The sequence below is a fragment of the Vicugna pacos genome, chromosome 7, assembly GCF_048564905.1.
Source record: "Vicugna pacos chromosome 7, VicPac4, whole genome shotgun sequence".
Classification (NCBI taxonomy): domain Eukaryota; kingdom Metazoa; phylum Chordata; class Mammalia; order Artiodactyla; family Camelidae; genus Vicugna; species Vicugna pacos.
Window position 1 is genome coordinate 13784652 of NC_132993.1, and position 26283 is coordinate 13810934.

The 26283-nt window shown below is 38.0% G+C and overlaps 1 long non-coding RNA gene across 1 annotated transcript in view; it reads right to left on the minus strand.

Annotated features, from left to right (window-relative positions):
* Window positions 1-1679: 1679 nt before the first annotated feature.
* The window catches only part of LOC140697317 (uncharacterized), a 101208-nt gene continuing 76604 nt past the window's right edge, over window positions 1680-26283 (minus strand). The window contains exons 4-5 of the long non-coding RNA XR_012074236.1: window positions 19766-19918; window positions 1680-1814 (exon numbers count right to left, since the gene is read on the minus strand). This is a non-coding gene — a long non-coding RNA (uncharacterized lncRNA). The remainder of the gene's footprint in view (window positions 1815-19765; window positions 19919-26283) is intronic.

Genomic DNA, 26283 nt, shown 5'->3' on the forward strand with positions numbered 1-26283 from the left:
CAGAACCCGCAGATACAAAGGGTTGACTGTATATATGTATGTATAAATACTTCTTAAAAATTCTGATGATTTGGTTTTTAATGTGAAAAAAATTCTTCTTGATTGGGTTATCATTAAAACAACTATAAATTCACAATTAATCAGAGCAACATAAATATTTTACATTTTGATGAATAATTATCAAATATAAAAAGTAAAAAATTAATGGGAAGGCATCTCTTAATAAGATGGACAGTGCTTCTTCCCCAATCACTTCATTTATCTTTGTCTAAATTGTTACTGATTGCTAGAATGAGAGAGGGCTCAACATCAATCCTATTCCTATTCTTCATTTTTACAGAAATAAGCATTGAGAAGACATGATTACATAAATATGTAGATGAAAATGAAAGGAGTTTGGTTAGGGCAATGCCAATCAATTCTTTGGATGCTTTCTGTGTTATTTTTGAAAAAATCATATAGTTATCTTTATTGAAAATTGTTTTTGATGAGTTGACAGCAGGCAACTCAATTAAGCCTTCCAATTTTGTTAAGCAAATAATTGAAAATCATCTGACTTGCAGAAAGATTTAACCACTTATTAAAAGCATCCATTTACTCAGTTACTAGCAAGCATATCAAAAAAGGCTTACTAAGAATTATTAGTGACTATTAACTCAACCACCTGTTACTAAATAGAGGCGCCTTTCTCCGTTGAGCTAAAAGGAAAGGAAATTAGGTTTAAAATAAGCTTATAATAGTAAAAAATGTGAATTTTAGGGGTTTTTTCCCTCATAGTACATTTAGGTGGAAATAAAGAATTTTTAGTTTTTTTAAATTTTTATTGAAGTATAGTTGGTTTACAATTTTGTGTTAATTTCTGGTGTACAGCATAGTGATTCAGTTATATGTATATTCTTTTTCATATTCTTTTTCATTATAGGCTATTACAAGGTATTGAATATAGTTCCCTGTGCTATACAGTAGGACCTTGCTACTTATCAATTTTATATATAGTAGTTAGTATCTTTACTTATAGTGAAGTAAGTGAAGTAAGCCAGAAAGAGAAAGAAAAATACATGATATCGCTTATATGTGGAATGGGGAAAAAATGAGACAAATGAACTTATTTACAAAACAGAAGCAAACTCATAGACACAGAGAATAAACTCATGGTTACCAGTGGGGAAGGGTGTGGGTAGGTGGAGGCTGGAAGGATAAATTGGGATTTTGGCATTTGCAGATAAAGAATTTTTGGTTGTCTAAAATAGTTTAGTTCTACAAAATGATATTACTAACAGACAGTTGAAAATTATATTACTATCTATAATAAATATTCATATATCCATCACAAACTTAATAATTGTTCATTTTTTGCCATATTTGTCTAAGTTTTGAAGTATTTTATAGTAAAATAGAGACATCAAATCATATCACTGCTATTCATTTCATTAGGTATCTCAAACTAAAGGACATTTGCTACTTAACCATAAAAACATTGTCACACATAAAAATTAATAATAACTTCTACAATTTAAAACCTAGTCCATAGTTAAATTTTCTGAATTATCCAAATAATGTCATTTATTGTTTTGAAAATCAGGACAAATCAGGGTCCACAAATTTCATTTGGTTACATCTCTTCTTCTTCTAAATTTCTTCTAATCTATAACAGTACCTCCCCACCACTGTACCTTGCCTTTTTTTCCTTCATGATATTTATTTGTTGAATAGATCCAAACTATTGTTCTGTAGATTATTTCATCTTTCTGATTTGTTTGATTGCTTTTTCATGATGTCATTTAAATTGTTGTTACTCTGACCGCCATTTAGATCTGGAAGTTGTAAAGACTTGATTAGTTTCAGGTGAAATATATTTGGTGTGACTAGTTCTTAAGTGATGCTATGCCCTTCACCTGGCATCATATCAAGAGGCCCATAATGCTATTAATGTGTTTAAGGTGAAGACTGCCCAATTCTTCCATTGTGAGTTGTCTTTTCCTTGAAATCAGCAAGTAATTGGTGGGGTGACACACTTTGGAACTATGGGATCATCCTTTTATTCTATTGAACATTATTGATAATTCCTCCCTGAGTCAATTTCTTCATTTTCTGCAGCTCTTTGTTTATTCTGAAAAATAAAATCTTAATAAAAACAGAAGAAAAATGCTTGCTATGTTTCCTTTAATTACTAATCTACTAATTTTTAAGATAAGGAGATGATGCAATAGCTGTCTCCAACGGTAACAAATAAGGCTTTTACTTGTTTGTAGTTCTGTTTTTAAATTTGCATTTTGGGTTTATTTCTTTTGAGTATTTTGATCAATTCAGTAGATATTCATATATTCAATACATTTCAATTAAGTAGAATCAGGCAAAAATTGTCCCAGTTTTGACCAGAGGTAGCCTTATTAATTTGATTTTTATGACCATTTGACAACACCTTAGTCTTTCAAGGCTTCTTTGCTTTTTGAATCAACAAGATATTTCCAGCATCAGATGGTAACTTTCCCTGGAATCAGTCATTTCCCTAAAGAGTTCTGGTTCCCTTAATGGGAGCTTGTGTTAAAGACCAAAATCTGGGTCCTGGGTATGTTCAATGTTATTAGGGTGGCATTGTTTCTTGGCCTTTTCACAGGATCGAATCAAGAAAAATATTGTTAAAAATCACACATTTATAATAATGCCAAATAAAATGAAGAAATGAATATATCTCTTACCTGTTAAACTGAAAATCTTGGTTCCAAATAAAATGAACATTTGTTTAATCTTATAATATACATAAAGCTGTTTCTCAATAATAATAAAACTATTGGCAATAAAATAGCCTAGTAAAATTTAAAATTTCTTTGCAATCCTTTAATCTTAATCCCCATATGAATATACAGTCAAAGCACTGAGTTTTAAGACATTTTAAAATAATTATTTCCTCTTCAGACTTATATTAACAATTTGATTGGAAGTTAGGACAATTTATTTTAGTTTCTTTTCAATTTTAAGAAGTTTTTTTTGTCTTCTTGGTTTAATTTTGTTTTGGGTTTTTTTTTAAGCATTTAAGCATTCCAAAAGTCAAAATTATATTTAAAAGATTTATTTAAAAAAGTCTTTTCTCCATCTGTATTAGCTATCTTTTGCTGCATATGGAAGCACTCAAAGCTTAAGACAGCAACGGTTTATTATTTCTTGCCATTATGTGAGCTGCTTTGACAGTTCCGTTGTAATTGGTTTGGGTTTGGGTCACTCATATGATAGTGTTCAGGTAGCCTCTGGGCTGGGCTGGAACATTTAAGAAGTCCTCTCTCAGGTATCTAGGGCCTTGGAACTAAATGTACACTTGAGTACTTCAAATTGTTCTCCAAATCGCCCCTATTCCATGTCATGATGTCTCACTTCACAAGTTTTCCCACGTATCTCTCTCTTTAGGATAGTCTAGGCTTCTTTATAACATGGCAACTGGATTCCCAGAAAGCAGAATCTTGCCAAGTCTCTTAAGGGCTGGGCTTGGAACTGGCATAGTGTCACTTCTGTCATATTCCATTAGTCAGAGCAGGTCAGAGGCCAGTCCAGAGTCAAAGGCAGGGGAAATGGACTCCACCTTTTGCTAGGAGGAGAAGCCTATACGTACAGGGAAAAGGGGAAATGTCCATGACCATGTTTAGAGACCGTCTATCACACTGTTGCTATCTTCTCCACCCACTCCCTCCACCACAGATAAATGTTTAAGGTCAGTCTCTGATTTATCCTTACTATTTTTTTTTCAAAAATATTAGCAAATATATTTGCATATCCTGATTTCCTCTCCTTTTAAGATAAAAAAGACAAATGATACAGCACTATTGCAGACCTTGCTTTTTTTCACTTAATATATCCTAGAGCTTTTTATTCTCCATTGTACATAGTGATCTTCTTCACAAGAGTGGTTTTACTGAAATTCAGAACAGCCCATCCTAGATTGCATTTGGGGAACATTATATCCTATTCCCATACTTAAACATGCTTTTAAGAGAACACTTCAAACTACTTTACCCCCTTAACCGCAAAAAGAAGAGAAAGTATTGAACCATTAGCAGTAACGGATGTTACGCAAGTGTGTTAATTATTGCTGCTGTAGGAAAAAATTTTCCTCTACCCTCCTAGAGACCCTAGCTGTGTCTAAAAATTAAAAGGACAAGGACAGATTAAAAGTAGAATAGCATACAAATTCTATTAAATTTTTACATGTACTTGGGAGCTTTCCCAAGAAAATGAAGTTCCAAGGAAGTGAAGACAGTAGGAGCTTTTATATCTTGTAGACAAAGAAACAATAAACTTGTGATGGACGAAGAGATTTGGGCTAGAGGTAGTCAATGGTGAAGAAGTAACTAGGAAGATAATAGTTAACGAGGTTTGCTTCTTGGCCCCTAATTTCCTAACTCTGGTGATAAGAATGTCTTCTTTTCTCCAGGTACAGGGAGGGTGCCCTTCATGTGGGAGAGTTATGACCTATTTTAGGAAAAAAGGGCTAGGTAGGGGAGGTCATAGTGACCTTCCTGTTTCTGCCATTTTTTCAAATTCCTTCAGCTTAACATATCCAATATGCCAAGGTGCCATATTTTGGGATAGCATATCTTGAATCCCATAACTGGAAAGTACATTATTTACCATGAAATAGACAACCTATTTCCATTAAGTTCCCCTAAATCTAGTAAGAACATTGGCAGAAATGAATAAAGAAGCAAAGAAATAGTTTATTAGAGAAAGCAAGGAAAAATTGTGTGCCAAGCTTAAAAATGTATATGGTAGAATTTTGGCAAAGTTTTAGTAAGTCTGAATACATACTTAAGAGAATATAAAAACGTAACACACCTTCCATACTTGCTTATTTTACTGAAAGATATAATGTTGATTTATTAGAAGTGAACATGAATTTTCTTCCTTCCTTCTCCTTGAAATTGTCTGGAAGGAAGAAACTTCTACCCTTCTAGATTCTTCTGGCTGGTCTAAGAATTAAATTGACATGAGATAGATCAACAAGAGAAAAATCAAACAAAACCTTAATAACATGTATACATGGGAGAGATTCAGGAAAACTGAGTAACTTGCCAAAATTACTGAAGCCCTCACCTTAAATAGCATCCTCAGCTCAAGACAAAGGATGTTGAGGGAAAAGCCAGTTCTGAGAGGTTACCAGGAGAAACACGGTAAGGGTAATGTTGTCGTGCAGATTTAAGTTTTGCTTTCTCCGCTGATAAGAATTTCTAGAAATTTGGTCATTCTCCTCTTCCAGGTCCAGTGAGGGAGACAGACTTACAAAGGGAGATTTCCCTTGTAAATGTTTCTTATAAAAGTGTAACTCCTACTTGGTTTTAGAGTTTCTCCTGGCTGTTTCTTAGAAAACAACCGACTTAAAATAATATGCCAAAGAGACATACTTGGGGGTGGCAAATTCTGCTTCCCTACAAAATCATGCAAAACTGAAAGCAGAAACACACATGAGGGCACTCACCAAGCTCTTAATCTTGTTAGTGAAAATAGTGAAAACATGAAGACTTGCCTTGTAGTGTATTTTTATTTCTTTATATTTTTAAATTCACAAACGTTAAATATTGCAACTCTAAGATAAAAAGATGGGTGGGTAGATAGACAGTGTGAGGAGTCAAGCCATCAGTCGCCTGGATTAAATAAGGCACCACTGCCTTCACTAGCTCTTATTGCATTGTCTTTGTTCTCAAAGTCCTCTCCCTGGGAAGTGACACACTCTTTGATAAAATCAGAGTCCGGGGAAGGAAAAGGCAAGGTCATTAAACAAAGATCACAGCTATTTCTGGTGTCCTATTTTAAAATATACCTGATTTCAGAGTATAGGGGAAGAAAAATCTCTTCCTCTACCTATCTTCAGTTTCAGCACTGGGGCCCTATTCATTGGAATGACAGGAGACAGATGAACAAGAGAGGAACAAACAGAAGTTTATGTACATGTGTGTCATGCATGTAACACATGGGAGTTCCCAGAGGAAACTCAAAGATTTGGTTAGAAGTTGAGTTTATAAAGCTTCTTCGCAAAGGAGTAATAAGTTCTTAGAGAACTGACAAGACGAAGGAAAAGGACCTTGAGTCTCTAAGGGAAGTTTATGAAGGCAAATATGTGGGAAATTAAGGGTAGATAAAGGCTAGTTACCAGTTTGTTATGTAGATTCCTCTGGTGCTGCCTCCAGACTGATAAAGATCTAAGTTGTCTCCAGTGATTAGCTTTTGTCCTGCATGGTAGACAGGGGAGGAGGGACACCTTTGTAAATTTATGTCCTCCTTTGACACAAATAAGGGGAGGGCAGAGAGCTTTTCCTGTTTTTCTGCTTCTTAACTATCTTAAGCTGAAAATAATTCTTATGTCAAAGAGGCGTATTGTAGGGTGTGTAAACAAAGAACTAACAGCTTTTTTGCTCACCACCCAATTCTACAAGGATTAACCTGTTACAGTCGCTGACCAACAGTGCACTCTGTTCTCCAGACAGAGGAAATTAAGGCGATAACAGGATGACGCATTCTTGCTCCAGAAAGAGGAAATGAAGATGGAACAGGGTGCTTTGGACAAGCAGGCCCCTTAGATAGTTAGATGTATATCTCAGGAAGAAATTTAATGATTCTAGCTTCTCACATCTTCCCATTCATAGAAAAGCACTAAAATCATTAACTTGAAATATCTGTGCTTTGTAACTAGCAGTAATCTTTACCAAGATGTGTATTTGACTACAGGTTCCCCAGCCAAAAATCACATATACATTGGCTTCTCCCTCTGCTGCTTCAGAATAGTATCCTCAGAGCTACCGAGTGACTGTTTCCCAGGCTATAGTCCTCGGTAAAACTCTGAATAAAACTGAAACTCATGGCTCTTACACTGTGCGTTTTTCTTTCAGTTGACAGGGGACATATTCTGGCTTCCTTCAAGAGCATCCCCAAGTGGGCCAGAACACCCTGTGTGACTGGACCACACTGAGTCCCTTTGTCAGCTCCAACTCGGTCCCCAGTCCTACCCCATCTCCCTTCCGCATGACTGAGCTTTAGCCTATTCACAAGAAATGCGCTGGAGCCAGATAAGCTCCCTATCAACATTTACCCCTGCCTTCATCTGAAATGAAAATTGCAAGAACGGCTTTTGCTGATACAAATGATTGATGGCCCATGAGGCATAATGGGCATGAGACCCACCATGGGGAGGAAAGAACCCAGTTCCTGTAGGTGTGGACATGCTTCTCCCTTAGTAGTCAGATTCTGTCTTTTACTTTGGCCCCTTCATATCCCTCCACAGGCGGGATATGGTGCAGGGTGCAGCTGTGAATGCCTCCGGGTCCTCATCCTCCCATCCTGCCCGAATGTAAGATACCCACAGTAAACTTCATAATTGCACTTCATGGAGTAGCCTGCTTCTTGTTTTGGTTGCTAAGTTCCTCCTTCATTCAAAGGATGTTATTCAATCTCTCTGCTGTCCACCATACTCCATTTCTAACACCATTTTTCCTCCTTATTTGCTACATTCAAAGACCAGAAAAGACATGATGCCCCACTATGGGTTCATCATGCCTTAGCTGAGGAGGCTTTACCAAGACCAGTATTATCAACTGTGCCCCTGTCAGGTGTCCCATAGATTTTTACACTGCGGGGTATTATACCAGAGTAAGATTCAGGTATGCCTTTCCTTTGTAAAGTTGGAGAAGGAAAGAAAGTGAAAAGGAAAGTTAGAATCGCCTTGCCTGTGGGTGCTTTCTCAGCACATATCGGTTTAGGAGGTGGTACCTATGGAAACTGAGGATTTGGGAGAGCTTAGGAGATGCTTACAGTATCCTCAACAGCATATATCCTCCTCTAAAGACTGTCACTCTGCAGTGAGGTGGCTTCAGCTGTTCAAGGGGACTATTAAAAGTCTGCCTGCTTTAGGCTGATGTTTCTTCTAAATGGGATGCATATGAATCACCATTCCTAAGGCGGGTAGCCTCACATGAGTGCTTCTCCTTCACAACTCTGGAAAGTGGTTCTATGGGCTATCACCACCTTCCAGGTTTATTTTCCAGGTACAGTGTTCATTGATAGGAAAAACTCCATAGCTCCACCTAAGTGTTTTGCTTATAAACCAACAACCCATCAATTTGCTGAATGTTTCCTATTTACAATGTTTCTTTCCTAAAATCCAGATTCATTCACTTTAACACACACACATTTTTTTTTCATAATAACGTTAATTGTAGCAATATTTGAGAGAAGTTAAATTCTCTCCACTTTAACATACTTGGTTAATACCTTGCCACTCTAATTGCTTATGTCATTTTTAAGATGAGAAACTACCCATTCCCCTCCAAATTACTGGCCTCATTAAATTGTTGAAATATTTCAAAATATTATGCTAATCCTCAATAAGTTATCAAATTTGGCAAATAAATCATACATTTAAGATAAGACCAAGAAAGCAGTCTGGAGTAGGACCACGAACTAGCCTCTCCTTGCAACTACAACAAAATCACACCCAACTTCTGAACAGTCACCGAAAAAAAAAGACTGGAGTCTAGCAAAAAGGTTCTGCTTCAACTGGAAACATTGAGACAGAACCGCAACAGGAAGGTAGGAGGGGTACACTCACGATATAGTAGGGCCCCATACCCTCTGGGTGAGCAACCCACAAGCTGAAGAACAATTAATTCACACAGGCGCTCCCACAGGTGTAAAAATTCTGAGCCCCACGTCAGGCTCCCCAGACGAGGGTCCTGGCAATGGGAGGAGGAGACCCCAGAGCATCTGGTTTTGAAAGCCAGTGGGGCTTAACTTCAGGAGCCCCACAGGACTGGGGGAGACAGAGACTTAACTCTCTTGGGAGGCACGCATGGGATCTCACGTGTACCAGGCCTGGGGACAGAGACAGTGATTGCATAGGGACCTGGGCCAGACCTGCCTGCTGGTTTGGGAAGTTCTCCCGGGGAGTTAAGGGACTGCAGCAGCTCACCCAGGGGACATAGAAGCTGGTGTTGCACATTCAGGGAGTGTTCATCTACATGAGCTTCCCTGGAGGCTGACATCTTGATTGGATTAATAGCACCAAGACCCAGCCCCACCCAACAGCCTGTAGGCTTAAGGGCTGGGAACCCTCAGACCAAACAACCTACTGGGTTGACACACAGCCCCACCCATCAGCACACTTTCTGAGCTGCAAACACCTCTAGGCAGGACCCTACCCACCAGAGGTCTAAGGCAAGCTCCACCCAGCAGTAGGCGGACACCGACCCCTCCTGCCAGGAAACCTGTATAATAAGCCTCTAGCCCAGCCTCATGCACCAGGGGGCAGACACCAGAAATAAGAAAACAACAGCCCCAAGCCTGTAGAAGGAATCCACAAACACAGGTCAGACTGCACTGGGACCAGCTCCACCTGGCCCCTTGGGTGACATGAAAGGAGTGCACTGCGGGGATGCATAGGACATCTCCCACAGAGGGCCACCTCTCCAAGGTCGAGAATCATAACTAGCCCATCTAAAAGCACAAAGAGAAAGACAGGCAAAGTGAGGCGGCAGGGGAATGTCCTCCAGGACAAGACACAAGATAAAATCACAGAAGAAGAAATAAGTGATGAGAAAATAGGCAATTTATTCAAGAAAGAGTTTAAAATGATGATGGTGAAGATGTTCAGAGAACTCAAGAGAAGTACAGATGCACAGAGTGAAGTTTCTAGCAAAGAACTGGAAAATATAAAGAACAGCCAAACAGAGTTGAAGAATAAAACTACTGAAATGAAGAACCCATTAGAATGAAACAAGAATAGGCTAAGTGAGGTAGAAGAATGGATCAGTGAGCTAGAAGACAGAATAGTGGAAATCACCATTGCAGAACAGAAAAAAGAAAAAAGAATGAAAACAAATGAGGATAATTTAAGAGAACTCTGGGACAATATGAATGTGCACCAATATTCACATTATAGGGGTCCCTGAAAGTGAAGAAAGGAAGAAAGGACCTGAGAAAATTTTTGAAGAGATACCAACTGAAAACTTCCCTAACTTGGAAAAGGAAACACTCACCCAAGTCCAGGAAGCTCAGAGAGTCCCACAGGATCAGCCCAAAGAGGAATACACCAAGGCACATACTAATCAAATTCACAAAAATTAAGGATAAAGAGAGAATATTAAAATCAACAAGACAAAAGCAACAAATAACATACAAGGGAGCTCCCATAAGGTTAACAGCTGATTTTTCAGCAGAAACCCTTCAGGCCAGAAGGGAGTGGCATGGTATATTTAAAGTGCTGAAAGGGAAAAAATCTACAGCCAAGAATACTTTATCCAGCAAGGGTCTCGTTTAGATTTGATGGAGAAATCAAAAGTTTCACAGATAAACAAAAGCTAAAAGAATTCAGCACCTCCAAACCAGCTTTACAAGAAACATTAAAGGAACTTCTCTAGTCTACAAAGCACAAGAAAAGAGAACAAAAAGAAGAAAGAGAGAGAGAGAGAAAAAAAAGACCTACAAAAACAAACTCAAACAAAATGGCAGTGAGAACACACCTATTAATATTTACCAAGAAAACAATCTGTAATGTATATTCAAATATAATCACTTCCATGAACCCTCTTTGATAATGATCATCTCCTATGTATTTGCAATTAAAAACTTCTGGGGTTTTTTTTTATAGTACTTGATGACACCTCTGTTACAGCATGTGCCACCTGCTATGAGCTGTCCAGCTCTGTTCTCATCCACTGACTAAACAGAAGCTTCCTGAGGGCAAGAACAATGTCTTTTTCATCTCTATTTCTGTGACAATTGTTTTGCAGTGCAGCCCAGGAGGCAACAATGGAGGTTATGAAGAGGATATTCACAGAAGCTGTGGAAGAGAACTGTGCATGCAGCTCATGTTACACAGCCTGTTATTTAACAAGGACTTGTCAGGGAAGTATTTATACAAAGCTATATTGTACATATGCCAAGGTTGTTCATTGACTGAATTGCTGAAGCATGAAAGCTAGGTTTGTCCAGACATGAGCTATATACTCCATGCTACAAAATCAGCTATGGAACAATCTTCAGGTTATCTGCAATAGCTGGGGCAGCCTGGCCTACAGGCATCCCTCTCTAAGAGCTCACTAATTCCCAGAACAGAGCTTGGGATCCAGGCAGATGACTGTGTGAGGCAGAATAGGCAAAGAAGAGTTTGCAGAGGTGGTGGGCCCTTTCCTCCTGCTCTCTGTCAACCTATGCACCTGTAACATTGTGCATGTGGTCACTCTCTTGCTCAGGGAGCTGGAATTGTTTGTAGTGCTTGGCAGAGGAAGTGTGGTTAATTCTCAGGCATTAGTTACCACTGGACACACCTGTTTATAAGTCTGCTTTGTCACTATCACATTACTTAATACTTTTTAATCTTGGTATGAAGCTGTGCATCACAAAAGAATTTTTTTAATACTTGAAGGAAAAAGGAAACTAATAGTGGTTGTGTATTAGTCAGGGTTCTCTACAGAAACAGAATCAATAGGATGTGCCTATTACAGAGATAGGGATTATTATATAACAATTGGCTCATGGGATTATGGACATTGACAAGTTCAAATCTGCACCTTGGGCTGGTAGCCTGATCACCAAGGACAGTTGGCAGTGTGTGCAGTTCCAGTCTGAAGGTAATCTACTGAAGAATTCCCTATTCCCTGGGGAGGCCTATCTTTTTATTCCACTTAGGCCTTCAACCTATTGGACAATGGAGGGCAAGCTGCTTACTCAGAGTAAGCAGTAACACTGACTTAAGTGTTAATCTCATCCCAAAGTATGCTTCGAGTTGACACACAAAACTGATGGACACATATTGAAGACCTACCATGTGTCAGACTCTTCTAGATGCTTTGTCATCTCATTTATTTTCACAACAACCCTATGAAATGTGTATCTTACTCTCATTTCATCAGTGAGAAAACAGGCTTATCTGGCTTAATTCCCTTATTTAAGGAAATAACTGGTAGGAATTAAAATTGTATTCTAGGCTTCATTTATCTGTTTAAAAGCCTGTACCCTTTTTACTGTAATAAGTATAATATATTCAGAGAGATCTTCTCTGTCCTGACTTTTTTTTTTTCCTCCAGGAAAAAACATCCCAGTTCCTTCTACAATTTTTTGAGGGGAATTCCCCTCCCTTTTTTTCCCCTCTAGAAACCAGGTTTTTGGAAGCAGGAAATTTTTAAACCTCCACCCTCATCATCATATACTATAGACGTGTATTTCTGGATTAAGTATTGGAATCACTGTGTTATTGAGCTGATAATTATCCTGAAGTGGCTTATAAGATAGATGCACTGGGGGCAATCTTTTCTTCCTCTGCCTGGGCAGGATTCCATGTCCAATTATCCAAGGAAGTCAGGTCGTCCATGGGCAGAAGATGGGGCAGGGTCCTGCACATTACAGCAACTAAGTACAATCTAGGTATAAGTGACTCCATTTTAAATTCCATTTGATTATACCTTGGCCTTTAGTCTGTACAAAAGGTTCCATCTCCTTTTAACAGTGTTGTGGGCAATTAAGGGCAATGACATGTGTTCCAAATGGATCAGAGTGTTAGGGCCACAGCTGCATGATGTTGGCAGCTTAAACTAATGAGAGATTGCTCAGGAGAGGGTTAATCCTGGAGGCAGAGTAGAAGTTCATGTCCTCACTGCAACAAATCACATTGAGGATCCACTTTCTCTACCATATTTGGAAGATCTTCATTTTCTTTCACTAAGATGGCAGCTTTCTTATATTTCTTCTACTACTAGGTACATGTTTCATCATACCCTGGGAAATAGAAATCTTATCTTTCTGTTCTCGTATCATACTATTGGTCTCAAAAGGGGCCAATAATAACTTGTCTCCCCTCTTGAAATTTCCTAGAAGGACTTCTCAGGAATCATAGCATAGATAGCAAGTGTTTACAGATTTGTCCTTTAACTTGACTATTTTCAGGTTAATAATAATAAATAAAAACCAACTTAGCACTTTAACTTCAACTATTTTCCTCTCCTTTATACAGTTCTAATTGACTACCAACCATGGGCTTATATTTATTTTTAATTCATGCCATTAGAATTTGTGAAATCAGAAATAAAATAAAATGTATTCAGTAATATAAAATCAATCATAAAATAAACTATTAGACTAGGTTAGTTGAATTCAAACAAATTTAAATTAGCAAACTTGGTGGAAGCTATAGACAAATCTGACCAGGTAATTAGGTAATGTAAGTAAGTGGGGCTCAGGGCAAGGGCTGTAAGATTACCTATCCAAATTACGTACATTTAAGAGTCCCTATTGATTTAGAGACCATAGAGAAAAACTCAAAATGGCAGTCTAGAATGTCAGAAAATTGCCCCAGGTATTTTTAGCTCTGCACTTTGTGTTTCAATTAAATGTCTGGTTGTTATGCAATCTCAGTCAGCCATAAAGATAACACCAAATGTTATCTCCTTGGTGTGTACTGATTTAGAATTAAATACAGAGAGGATAAAGTAAATCAAAGCAGCACACTGAATATTTTTGTTTTGAGTTTAGGAACTATATGCACCTATGCAGTGTTTTAATAACTTATTTGGCATTTTAGAGAGTAATTTGGCATATCAGCTTTGGGATTACAATTTGAAATGTGTGATTGAGTAATTTCTTAGTATATTTGATATGACTGAAGATTCCATTCCAAATATGTAAAAATTTACAATGCTAGATTTATAAATTATAGAGGTGCTTCGAAAAGCTTTTTATCAGACAATTGAAATACTTTTTTAAAAAAGTGAAATATATTGAATATGCAAAGGCAGTTAAAATTATTATAATATTAAGTGCTTAAAAATCCACAATTGTTTAAATTTGTAGGTTTATAAATAGCATAAGATTAACAAATTTAATTTGTCTAAGGAGAACTCAGTTTTTTAATTTGTAATTTTAACAGAATAAATACTGACTTTGAAAACGAAAGTGACCCCTGAAATAATCTTTTCACAAAAGCTATTTTAAGGGCACCAAAAACTCACATTGACTTTATTGGAGATATTAATCTCATCTTTTCACAGAACACATTGTCAGGTTCTCTAATGTATTGTCAGAAAGATAAAGCTTAAGATTCTCTTTTTCTCACTCTTTTATTTTGAAACCTGACCTTCAGTTTCCTTCATAATCTCTATTTCTGGTCTTTCAGTATGAACATGTCTATTTAGGTCACATACCTGCCCTTTTACTTCTGAAAATAATACAAAAGCAATAGGAGAATAAAACAAACCCTACAAATTCCATTTTCAGTGAAACTTTGAGACATATATAATCTGCTTACTCCAAAATACATGGAAAGCCTTCAGAATCAACTGAGTTTGGCAGAACCTCAGGAGAGAAAGTGAAGAAGCAGAATAAATTTCAAAATAGCCCAGTGGTGGCAGAATGTTCCAGCAATAACACTGTCCTGCTGATGAGAGGCCCACTCTTAAGTATAAATACTGCACCCCTCATTTTCAGCAATAAGGGAAGGGACTGGGATGACCTGAACTAGTGGTAGAAAGCCTTCCTGGAACCAGAAGAGGTAAGAGTACACAGAGTCACGTAGCTATCATATTTGTGGGGAGCAATGTGTCTCTAAAGTTGCAGTGGGAGAGTAAATGGGGTTGTCGATATTCAACACAAGAAGTTATTGGGTTGGCACCTTCAAGACAGCGTGGAAAGAAAGCATGTAAACCAAAGATTTAAAATCCAATTGTTTTGTCTTCCAAACATAAAAACAGAAGATGGTTTAACATGCAAAAATTCAAGAAATATTATGCCTAAACTTTCTCAAGGAAACTTCCAGAGGATAAATTCTAACCACCCAAATACTGTTGAAGAAACTATTACAAATGGATGGGCAAGGGACATTGAATATACTCAACTCAAGAACTTAAACTGAAAGAAATATGAAGACTAGAGTTATAGATAAGAATATAAATATTATACACCCTGAAAATAATATAGCTACCAAAAATTAGGAGGAGAAGAGGGGATAGAAATTCTTAGGTAGAGTAAACTTAGTGATTACCTTCTCTCTGTTCCCTGGGAGTCAGTGCATACAACTTAAGGCTGACAAATCAAATAATAAAATTATAGGCATTTTAAACAGCAAATATGCTAAGAAAGGTAAAATTGACTAATATCAGAAGTACAGATGGGATGGAGGGAAAAAGGGAAAAACAACAATAAATTTATTACTCCTCATTTTAGGTACATGAGTCAAACAAGAAAAAGAAATTATGATTTGTATTTAAAACTGAAGAGATTCATTCTAAGTGAAGTAAGCCATAAAGAGAAAGGAAAATACCATATGAGATCTCTCATATGTGGAATCTAAAACAAAACAAAAAGAACAAAAATACAAAACAGAAACAGACTCAGACATTGAATACAAACTTGTGGTTGCCAAGAGGGAGGGGAGTGGGAAGGGACAGACTGGGAGTTCAAAATTTGTAGATACTAACAGGCATATGTAGAATAGATAAACAAGATTATACTGTATAGCACAGGGAAATATATGTAAGATCTTGTGGTAGCTCACAGCAAAAAAGAATGTGACAATGAATATATGTATGTTCATGTATAACTGAAAAATTGTGCTCTACACTGGAAATTGACACAACATTGTAAACTGACTATAACTCAATTAAAAAATGTTAAAAAAAAAACACTGAAGAGATGAGATAAGCCTCTGAAATGAGATAATATAAATAGGTGGTCAACTTCATAGTCATGAGAGAAATGCAAATTTAAAACATCATGCAATGCTACCACATACACATAGAAATGGTTAAAATGAAAAAGGGAGGCAATACCAAGTATTGGTGAGGACGGGGAGCAGCTGGAACTCTCATCATTGCTGATGGTAATGTAAATTGGTACAGCCACTTTGGTGAAACTGCACATAAGCACATCTGTGACTCAGCAGTTGCACTCCTAGATATATATACCCAAGAGAAATGCATAGTATGTTCACTAAATGGAATGTATAAGACTGTTTATAGCAGCACTATTCAAGCCCAAATCTGGAAATTTCTCAAATATTCATGACCAGAGAATAGGTAATTTATATATTCACACAATGCTATTATTATACAGGAACTAGACTGAACAAACTGCAGATAGACAACAATGAGAAATCTTACAGGTACGCTGTTGGGCTAAGAAGTCAGACATAAAAAAGTACATAGTGTATTTTTCTATTTACATAAAATTAAAAATAGGCAAAGCTAATTTATAGACTTAGTAGGATAATCTTGGCAGAGTTGTGACTGCAAAAGGACAAACGAGGGTTTTCTGGGATATTGCTCATTTTGTGATTCTTGATCTGGGTCATGATTACATGGATGTGTTTTCACTTTGTGAAATTTCATCAAGCTTAGGATTCATGTACATGTAGGATTTTATACTTGGATGTATGTTAAACTTTATTAACAAGTATAACAAAAAATAATAATAAAAATAAAAAGAATTTAATGCAGGAAATTGATTACACATGTGATGGAAAAGTTGTGAAACCAAAGGCTGGTGAGGCAACTCAGAGACTAGCAACAACCATGAAGCAATCATGCCTCCACAGCTGGAGGAACAAAAGCAATATAGTTAGAGTACAATCATGAACTTTAGTCAGACTCCTTTGAGTGATTTTTTTTTTGACTTGGCCTCCACATTGGCTTTTCATGTCTTTCATCTGCTGAGCCCAGTTTTAACAAGAATCCCCCTGCCCTTCATATCTGATCAAATTCCTCATTCTTTACCCCTAATATCTAAGTTCTTGGTCTGCCTTTAGAAAAAAATCCTGTTAGGCCAGTTGAGCAAGAATTCTCCCTACCCTTGATGTCTAATCAAGTTTGTCTTAGTACTTTCTCATTCACTGACCCTTTCACTCTGCTTTTTGGCTATAAATCCCCAGTTGTCCTTGCTATATTCAGAGCTGAACTCAGTTCTATATCAAGGTCTCTCTCCCTTATTGCAGTAGCTTGCATAAAATCTGCCTTGCCATTTTTAACAAGTATCTGCTGCATAATTTTTCTTTTACACTATGAACTGGGGTCATCCTGCAGAAGCTGAAACCATGGCAGCCAAGTTTGGAGACCTATAGGGAATGAAGCCATTGCCGGATATGCTGCAGTAGGTGAAGAGAGCTGTAGGAAAGGGGAAAAAGTATTTTTCTTCTACTTATCTTAGGTTCTCCAGCTGGAGCCCTGTAAATTGGACTGGCCAAAGACATATCAACAAAGAAAACAAGCAGGTTTATTAATGTGTGCATGGTGCATACACATGGGAGTACCCATAGATGAGTAACTCAAAGGGGTAGTTAAAACTTGGACTTAAATGCCAACAAAGGAAAAAGAGATTTGGGTTTCTGAGGATGCAAGTTATAGGAAGGTGACTAGGAAAAGTACGGAAAACAAGAGTTGTTTGGTAAGATTTGTTATGCAGATTCAAGTTGATGCATTTTCCATTGATAAGGCATATTATGAGTTCTCCTTTTCCTGGTCTGGGAGAGACAGCCTTACAAATGGAAAATTACTTTACAAATGTAAATTTCCTTTACAAAAGAAAAACATGTCCCTTATTTTAAAGATTTTCAAGTGTCTGCTGGTATTCAGTGGCCTTTAGCTCAACATAATCCATATGCTAAAGAGGTATATTTTGGGGCAGCATATCCTGGTATGCCACAGGGCATGGAAGAAATATTCAAACTTCTCCCTTATCCCTCCATTTCCAGACCTCCAGTCTCCTGCATGTCTCTCCCACTGGGGAAGGCAACTAACTGATGCAGGTCTACGAAGGGCACATTAACTTGATTTTAGCTTTCTTATCTGTTCTCCGTTTTAGTCTATTGTAGGTTGTCTACCATTTCTACCACATAGACCTGTTACAGAAATGGCAGGGAGCCAAGAAACAAACACCACTCGGATGGTTGGAGTACTCAGGTTTATTATGCCTGCGGGCTCAGAGGGGCTATCACTCCAGAGCTCTGAGCGCCTCTGGGCAGTGTAAGTGAGGTTTTATAGGGTCACTTACAAGCTCAGGGTCCATCAACCAATAGAGTGAATACAGCTAGGCAGTATCATAAAAGCGGAAGCAAAGGGTCGCTTGCAGTAACCCGAAACTGGTCTAGCAAGGTGAGACTTAAAATTCATGGGTTAGCCCAGCCCAGTCTTGGCCCAGCCCAAACTTTTCCTTCTCAGACCCAACTTCCTTGCCCAAAATACCGTATTTCTTTCTCCTAAAAATATAAGGGCTAGATATATATGAGGTTTGCACCAAATGCTAAGATAAACAAAGAAAACTTTTACTATTAAGAAAGAAATGAAGAGGGGAAGGTATAGCTCAGTGGTAGAGCACTTGCTTAGCATGCATGAGATCCTGGGTTCAATCCCTAGTAACTCTATTTTTAAAAAAAGAAAGAAATAAGCCTCTTTTTGGGGTCCATGACACAAAACTGGAAGATGACAAAAAAATTTGAATTCAAATCTGGTTTTACTTCTGTTTCCCACAAAGAATGTGTGTTCATTTAAAATGACAGAAGTAAAACTGAAGCTGAGTAAAGAGATTAGAAGAGAAAATCTTGCTGATCTAAAATGAGTTTTGAAGCCTCACTCAAATTATATTCTGAGCACTTAAAATACTTGCAAATGAAATTGATAAGAAGATCTAAGATGGGAAAATGTTTAAATGTTCACAGTAAGAAAGAGGATGCATTCTGTGTACGTCTTGTGCCTTACTTAGCAGCATATTTCAAACCCCAAGCAAAACTTGAGAACAATTCATTAAAGAAGTCGTTACACAAGAAAATGGTGGTCATTTAGACCAAATATGAGATGCCTAAAAATACTTCTCAGCCTACTCTACTTTGACCAATAATTTAGTGGTATGGTTGTAGGGAAATGAAGACTTTGCTTATGGACTTCACCTTGATCTCCACAAAGAATTCTGTCTTTCCTTGTAAATAACTTACAGCAATACTATTTGAATGCTGATATATTTAGCCAGATTAGAAATTGTTTTAATCAACCATACCCAGAATTTACTGAATAGTGGTGGCTATTAACCCAGAGATTTTTATTAGCATGAAGCCAGGTTGTTTCTCTGGCCTTATGATTGGAATTTCCTTTTAAAATAAATTCTTGGATAAATAAAAACATGATGAGATTATCAACAAGGTGGATGACACCAAACTTCTGGACCTAGATGCTTTACGCCACTGGATCTAGGGCTCGTGGGCAGAGTGCCTGGTTGATGTTCCCTCTGCCGCTGGTGTTGTGGGCAGACTGGCCTGCTTGTTGGTGTCACAGATGTGGATCAGGTACAGAGGCAGCATGTCTGGGCTTCTCTGCTGCTGCTCTGGGCGTTTGATTGGCTTGCCTGTGCCCCCAGTTGAGGACTGGGGGTTGGGACGCCCTGGGGCTTTGGCGGTATTGCTGCTGCAGGCTAACCTGATTCTGCGTTGCTGTGGTTGTGGAGAAGGGTATGCCTACCTGTCGGGACTTTGCTGCTGCTGCTGCTCCTGCTGCTATAAACAGATTGCACCACCTGCTAGAGCCTGATTGTGGTGCTGGGGCTGGCATGGCTGGGGAATGACCAGTGTTGGAGCAGGGGTTGGGGCTCCTCGCTAGGTCTCTGTTGGGTTTCCCCTTTCCTAGCCCTTTGGGGCTTTTCGTTTTTGGTCAATGCCTGTTGGTGGCTCTGGGTTTTGGGTCTCTCTTTTAGGTTTTAGGTGCCTAGTCTGAGGTATTTGGGATATTAAAAAAATAAACAAACCACCCAGCGAATTTACCATGTTGTCATTCCTCAGGTCCTGAGGTACTTGGCCAGTCCACCTTCTGCACAGCTCTCAGAGTTCCCCATCATTGTCTGTTGAATTATTTCCAGGTATTTAGTTGTATTTAGAGAAGAAGAGCAGGGAAAAGTGCATCTATGCCATCTTGTTCTGGAACCAGAAACAGAAATCTTATTTCGCAATATACTCAAGTATTCTAAAAAAAAAAAATATCAGAGCAAATCCAGCAATATAAAAATTACATGTTGGGTATAATCCCAAGAATTAATTAGTTGATGTAATTCACCATATTATTAAGTTCAAAGAGAAAAATCATGATCTTCTCAATCAATATAGGCAAATTTTGTAAAATATAACAATACTTCAATGTAAAAACACCAAACTAGAACGTCCTTATTCTGAAAAATATATCTACAAGAAAACCTACAGCAATTATATTTAATAATATTGAAAGTTTTCCCTTTGAAACCAGGGAAAAACAAAGAAGTATAATAGCAGTACTTTTTATTAAATACTAACAGTTCTAACCAGTGAAAGGGGCAATAAAAATAAGTGAAAGGCATAAGGAGAGGAAAATAAGATAAAATACTATTATTATATGGAGATAATCTGTGTATATGAAAAAAATTTTAATCTATAGGAAAAATATTAGGACTAATAAAAGGGATGATCAATATTAATGAATACAAAGTCAATAAACAAAAATTAGGTATATTTCTATATAACAGCAAAAATCAGGAAGTGAAATTTGAAGTACAGCATCAAAAAACAATTATGAGCCTAGGAATAAATCTAACAAAAGATACGTAAGAACTCCATGCAGACAATTATAAAACTTCATTGGGGGAAATTAAAGAATATCCTATTTGAATGAGGGGGTGTATCATGTTCATAACCTAAAATGTTTAATATTGTAAACTTCAATTTTGCCCAAATTGATCTATAAATTCAATGCAATATCTATATATACTGACAATCTGATGCTAAAAGTTATCTAAACATGGAAGGGCTAAGAACACATTGACGAAAAATTAATCAAGCCAAATTGAGGATTATAACTTGGGAATGGCCCCTCAGAAAGCACTGAGAATGCTTCTGCCCACTGGAAGTCAAAGCAGAGCTATATAAGATTTTGAGACGGAGAGCTGTACACCAAATGACATTATTATATTATATACTATTGTATTATAACATGTCAGTATATTATGTAACTGACAGTTTACACAATCCAGACCTGCAAGTACAAAGTAGTGGGTCATTGTGATCCCTTATAGGATCAAGAATGTTATCTTTTACAGAGTTGTCTTGTTGGTGCTGGGCGATTGTTGTTCGTTATGGTTCAGCAGGTATTGCTCTTAATGAGGGAGGTTTGCTGGATGCATAATGCAGATACACAGGGCACAGTAGAGAGGAAGGGGGAGGCCAAGGGGTAGAGAAAACTTTTTATGTCTTGCCATAAAATATGAATTTTATTTCACAAACAGCTGAGTCTATTTTGAAGATGAACAAAATGGGAAGTCTTATTCTGTCACTAGATATCATTACTTACCATAAAACTACGGTTATTATGATAGTGTGGTGTTACTGTAATGGTAGAGAACTTGAACAATGAGACAGAATAGAAAATCCAGAAGCAAACTCCTGCATATATGGGCACTTGATTTGTGAGAATGTTGGCACTGCAGAATTGGTCTGTTTAATAAATAGTACTGGGTCAACTGGATATCCATTAAAAAATGAAATGAAATTGAACCCCTACATGGCACCATACCAAAATTCAATTCTAGATGGATTATCGACCCAACCATGACAAGCAAAAATGGAAAGCTTTTAGAAGGTAAAATAAAAGTAAATCTTTATGATCTCAGCATTGGGGAAAGTTTTCTTAAAAAGGAAACATTAACATAAATGTTAAAATTGATACATTAAGCTACATTAAAATGAAGACATTCTTTATCAAAAACACTATAAAGATAGTTTAAAAAAAGACAGAATTAGATAAAATATTTGAAGACTAAGAAATGACAAAAGAGTTATATCTAGAAGATATAATGGCTTCCTGCAAGTTAATAAGAAAAAAAAACAACCCAGTGAAAAAATGGGCTAAATGTTTGGACAATTCCTTCATGAAGAAGAAATTAAAATTACCAAAGAATATATGAAAAGACGCTATCTCATCATTAATCATAAACATGCAAATTAAAACCACAAGGAGATACCATTGTGTACCCACCAAGTTGACAAAAAAGTGAAAATCTGACAATAACATGTTGAGTGAGTAATGTGGAGCAATGGGAAATTTCATTCACTATTGACGGGAATAATAAATTTGAATAACTACTTCGGACAACCATTTTTCATTACCTTGTTAAATATACCTTGGAGAAATGTGTGCATGTGTATGAGTACACATAAATACATAAATAGCAATGTTCATAATGGTATAGTTCATAACGGCCCCCAGACTGTAAATAGCCCTATTACCTATTAATTATATATTCATACAATGAAAATGAACTACAGCCACAGGGAATGTGGGTGAATCTTACAAACATAATGCTGAGGGAAAGAATCAAGACACAACTGAGTACAAAGAGACTGTTTCCATTTTTGTAAAGCACAAAAACAGGTAACTCTAAACTGTGGATTTTGGGACAGTTACTCTGGTTAGGCATAATAATGCCTAACACCCCCATCCCCCATCCTCCACCCCCACCTCAATGTTCAGGCTCTAATCTAAGAATTTGTAAGTATGTTATTTTACATGTCAAAAGGGACCTTCCAGCTGTTCTTAAAAGATCTTGAGATGGGGGAGAGGGCAGGGTATAGCTCAGTGGTAGAGTGCGTGCTTAGCTCTTACAAGGTCCTGGGTTCAGTCCCCAGTACCTCCATTAAAAGTAAGTAAATAAAAAACGAATTACCCTCCACCCCCAAAAAATCTTGAGATGGGGCAGATTATCCTGGATTATCTGAGTAGACTCAGTGTAATCACAAAGTTCCTTGAAAGAGAGAATTAAGAGTCAGAGAGAGACATAACAATGAAAGGAGGGTCAGAGAAATGACACATTGCTTATTTGGAAGACAGAGGAAGGGAGCCATAGCTGAAGAATTTGGGAAGCCTCTAGAAGCTGGAAAACATGAAGAGAGGATGTTCCCCTGGAGCCTCCAGAAAGGAACACAGCCTTGCTGACACCTGGACTTGAGCCCAGCGAGACTCGGGTTGGACTTGTAACTTACAGACCTCTAAAGTAATACATTTGAATTGTTTTAAACCACCAAGTTTGTGGTAATTTGTAACAGCAGCAGTAGGGAAATAAGGCAGATACACAAGTGGTAAAATGATAAATAAAGGTAAGGAAGTGATTGCCGTAAGTCACAAGGGAGATGACTTCTGAGAAGGAGTTGAAAAGGCAGAGTGAAAAGGAAACGGCCCTTGGAAGGGTGGTGGGTGCTGGCAGTGCCTTTTCTGTCTTTCTTGACTTGGGTTGTAGTTACTTGGGACTTTGTTTTCTAACTGCTCTTTATACATTTATATTGTGTGCCCTTTTATGCACATGGCTTACACATCACAATTACTAGAAGGAAAACTTCTCTACCTTCACAGGTTAAAGTTCTTAAAAAAGGAAAAGATGACTTCTGAGGCTGAAAATCTTGAGAATGCTTCCCAGGGGAACCTCGGGAAGCCAGGCATTATCATTCTTGTGTTCCTCAGGGTGGGGGAAAGAAAAGTGAAAGCCATCCATCAGTTTATCCAAGTGGGCTTCTCGGCTCTCCTGTGACTGCACAGTGTTTCTTATATTGCAAACCCTCTGGCCAGCATTCCAGCATATGTAGGATTGATACCACCACTTGGCTGAACGTAGCTCAGAATGGTTCTACTCCCACTTCTTTGAACAGTGTTTTGATTGGTCCTTGTGATTGCAACTGTTTTTTCTGTTTAAACAGATTCCTGTTTGCTAGCTGCTTAGTTTACATAATGGTCTGCTTCAGTAGTTAAGATTCACTCATTTATTCCTTTAGTATCCTCTCAGCTCCAGGTACCATGCTTGGCTCTGGGATACAGAGACAAAAAGACCACGGTCCTTCTCTCATGGGAACTCTTGAGTCACAGGGGGAGATGTAAGAGTAGTTAAATGGTCATGTGAAAATTTTACCATGAGCAAGACCCAATAGGAACACAGAGGAAGGCGAATCTAATGTTACTGGGGAGATTAAGAAAGGCTTCCTATAGGCAATAAATGGAGTTAAAGAGTCAGTGCGGGTAGACTAAGAAGACTAAGCAGGGAAGAAAGTATTTCAGGCAAAGGGAGAGCTTGTGACAAGTCAGTGAGGTAAGAAAGAGCATGGCTCAGGGATCTGCTTTAATTCTGTTGGCTAGCTGGGTGAGAGGCCTGGAGGAGAAAGCAGGTTGCAGGTACAAAATCTAGGCGTCAGGTTCCAAATCCAGGTTTCAGTGCCAAAGCACTAGGCACTAGGGAATACTGGTTAAAAGGAAAAGCTAAAAGCATACTACAGAAATCTGAAGTCAATAGAGATGCAGTCAGCAAAATTTATATATCAGAGGTCAGAGAACAGCTAAGACACAGAGCCCTTTCTTCAGTGATGATTTTGTGCTATTTATATAGCTCCTTTTAGTATTCCCTGGTTTAGTCATCTAACAAATATTTATTAAACACTTTCTATACGTTAGGCATGAGGCACCGGGTATACAGTAGTGACTGAAGCATCAAGAGTCTATTGTTGGACTTTGTATTTCATTTTGTGCAGCTGTGGGAGTTACAACTCAGCAAACAGGGCCAGTGATGGATTCGAGCCCCTCTGATGATGGAGTAAGTGTGCCAAATGTATGAATGGTGATGCATCAGCTTTCACCAGAGAATACGGTCATTTTGAAAACAGATAGCATTAAAAAAACAACTGTTGTTTATGCAGTTGGACCATAAATTAACTCTGGGTAGTGCCCACTGGAAATGTGATTCTGAATACTTAAGAACTCTAGAACTGCCTTCCTTCTTCAGAAGTGTGAAGTAAATTGGGAGCCCCTATAAGGTAGGATCTTGTTTAGTAGGAGCCTCGCAGGTGAAACATAATCTAGGATCTTGGGTCAATACTCCAATCTCAGGGAGATACAAGGATACAGAGAAAGCGGTTTGGTCTATTTTCAGTCTCGTTCTTTGCCCTTTCTATATATCTCCTTTGTTTCTCTTTCTCTCCTTTTTTAGTGCACAGGGAGAGTATAAAATGTTCACTCACTAGACTTCAAACTTAAGTGTTGTAGGTCTAGCCATCTGAAAAGGATTAATTTATTTTTTAGTCCCATTTAAAATTTCCTGCCACAGGGAATGTGATTGGCCATTTTAGATAGTATGCCTACCATTGACCCAACCTGCAGGCAGAGTAACCCTGGAGCGGGCAGGACTGGGATTATATTGAACCAAATGGCTGCCAAGAATCTGCTGCTCTGAATGGGGCTTGGGAGAGGGCAACAAGATAATAGAATCTCAAGCTCAGTCCTTGGTTCTTTTATTTTCTTCCTATAGTAACTCCCTTGGTGAGCTCATTATTCTGATGGCATTAAATGTCATCAATGCACTGGCAATTCCCACATTTATAACTATGGTCCAAATCTGTCTTTCAAAGTCCAGACTGATATCCAACATATCAGTTGGATGTAATAGACATCTCAGCTCAACATGTCCAAAACTTAACCTCTGGTCTTCCCCACCTCTCTGCAAAAAGTTCTCCACTCCACGTCAGCCTTCTTCATCTTTTCCATTTCCTACATCACTTGTCCCAGTTGCTCAAACCAAAAACTTGGAGTTATTCTTGTCTTCTCACTTTCTCTCGAACCTCACATATAACCCATTCACAATTCCTGGCTGTTTTTCTTTCACAATGTATCTAAAGTGTGATTGCTTTTTTACAACCTACCTACTACTCTGGTCCAAACCATATTTTTTCTTTCTTGATTACTATTTTCTCCACTTCTCTTGCCTCCCACTGCCATCTCCCCCTCTACCCAACCCACAACGAGAGTAATTTTTTCAACCACTGAATCAAGTCCCATTATTTCACAGCTAAAAACTTTCCTTACAATGGTCCCATGTGGTCTTGCATAAATTTAGAATGCCCTCCCTTTCTGATTTCATCTTCTGGACTCTCCCCCTCAGCTCCTTTACTTCAGTCACAGCAGCTTCCTGGCTGAGCTTAGATCCCATCATTTCCTTGCTTGCAGTTTTCGATGACTTACTATGACATGCTCTATTCATCAGCTTGGGCTGCCGTAACAAAACACCGTAGACTGGGGAGCATACCCCACAGAAATTTATTTTCTCATAGTTCTGGAGGCTAGAAGTCCCAGATCAAGGTGCTGACTAATCTATTTCCTGCTGAGAGCACCCTTCCTGGATACCTGCTTCCTTGCCAAGCCAGTCCTCACATGGCCTTTCCTCTGTAGTGTACAGAAAGAGAGAGAGAGATCTTCCTCTTCTTACAAGACCCCAGTCCTATTGGAT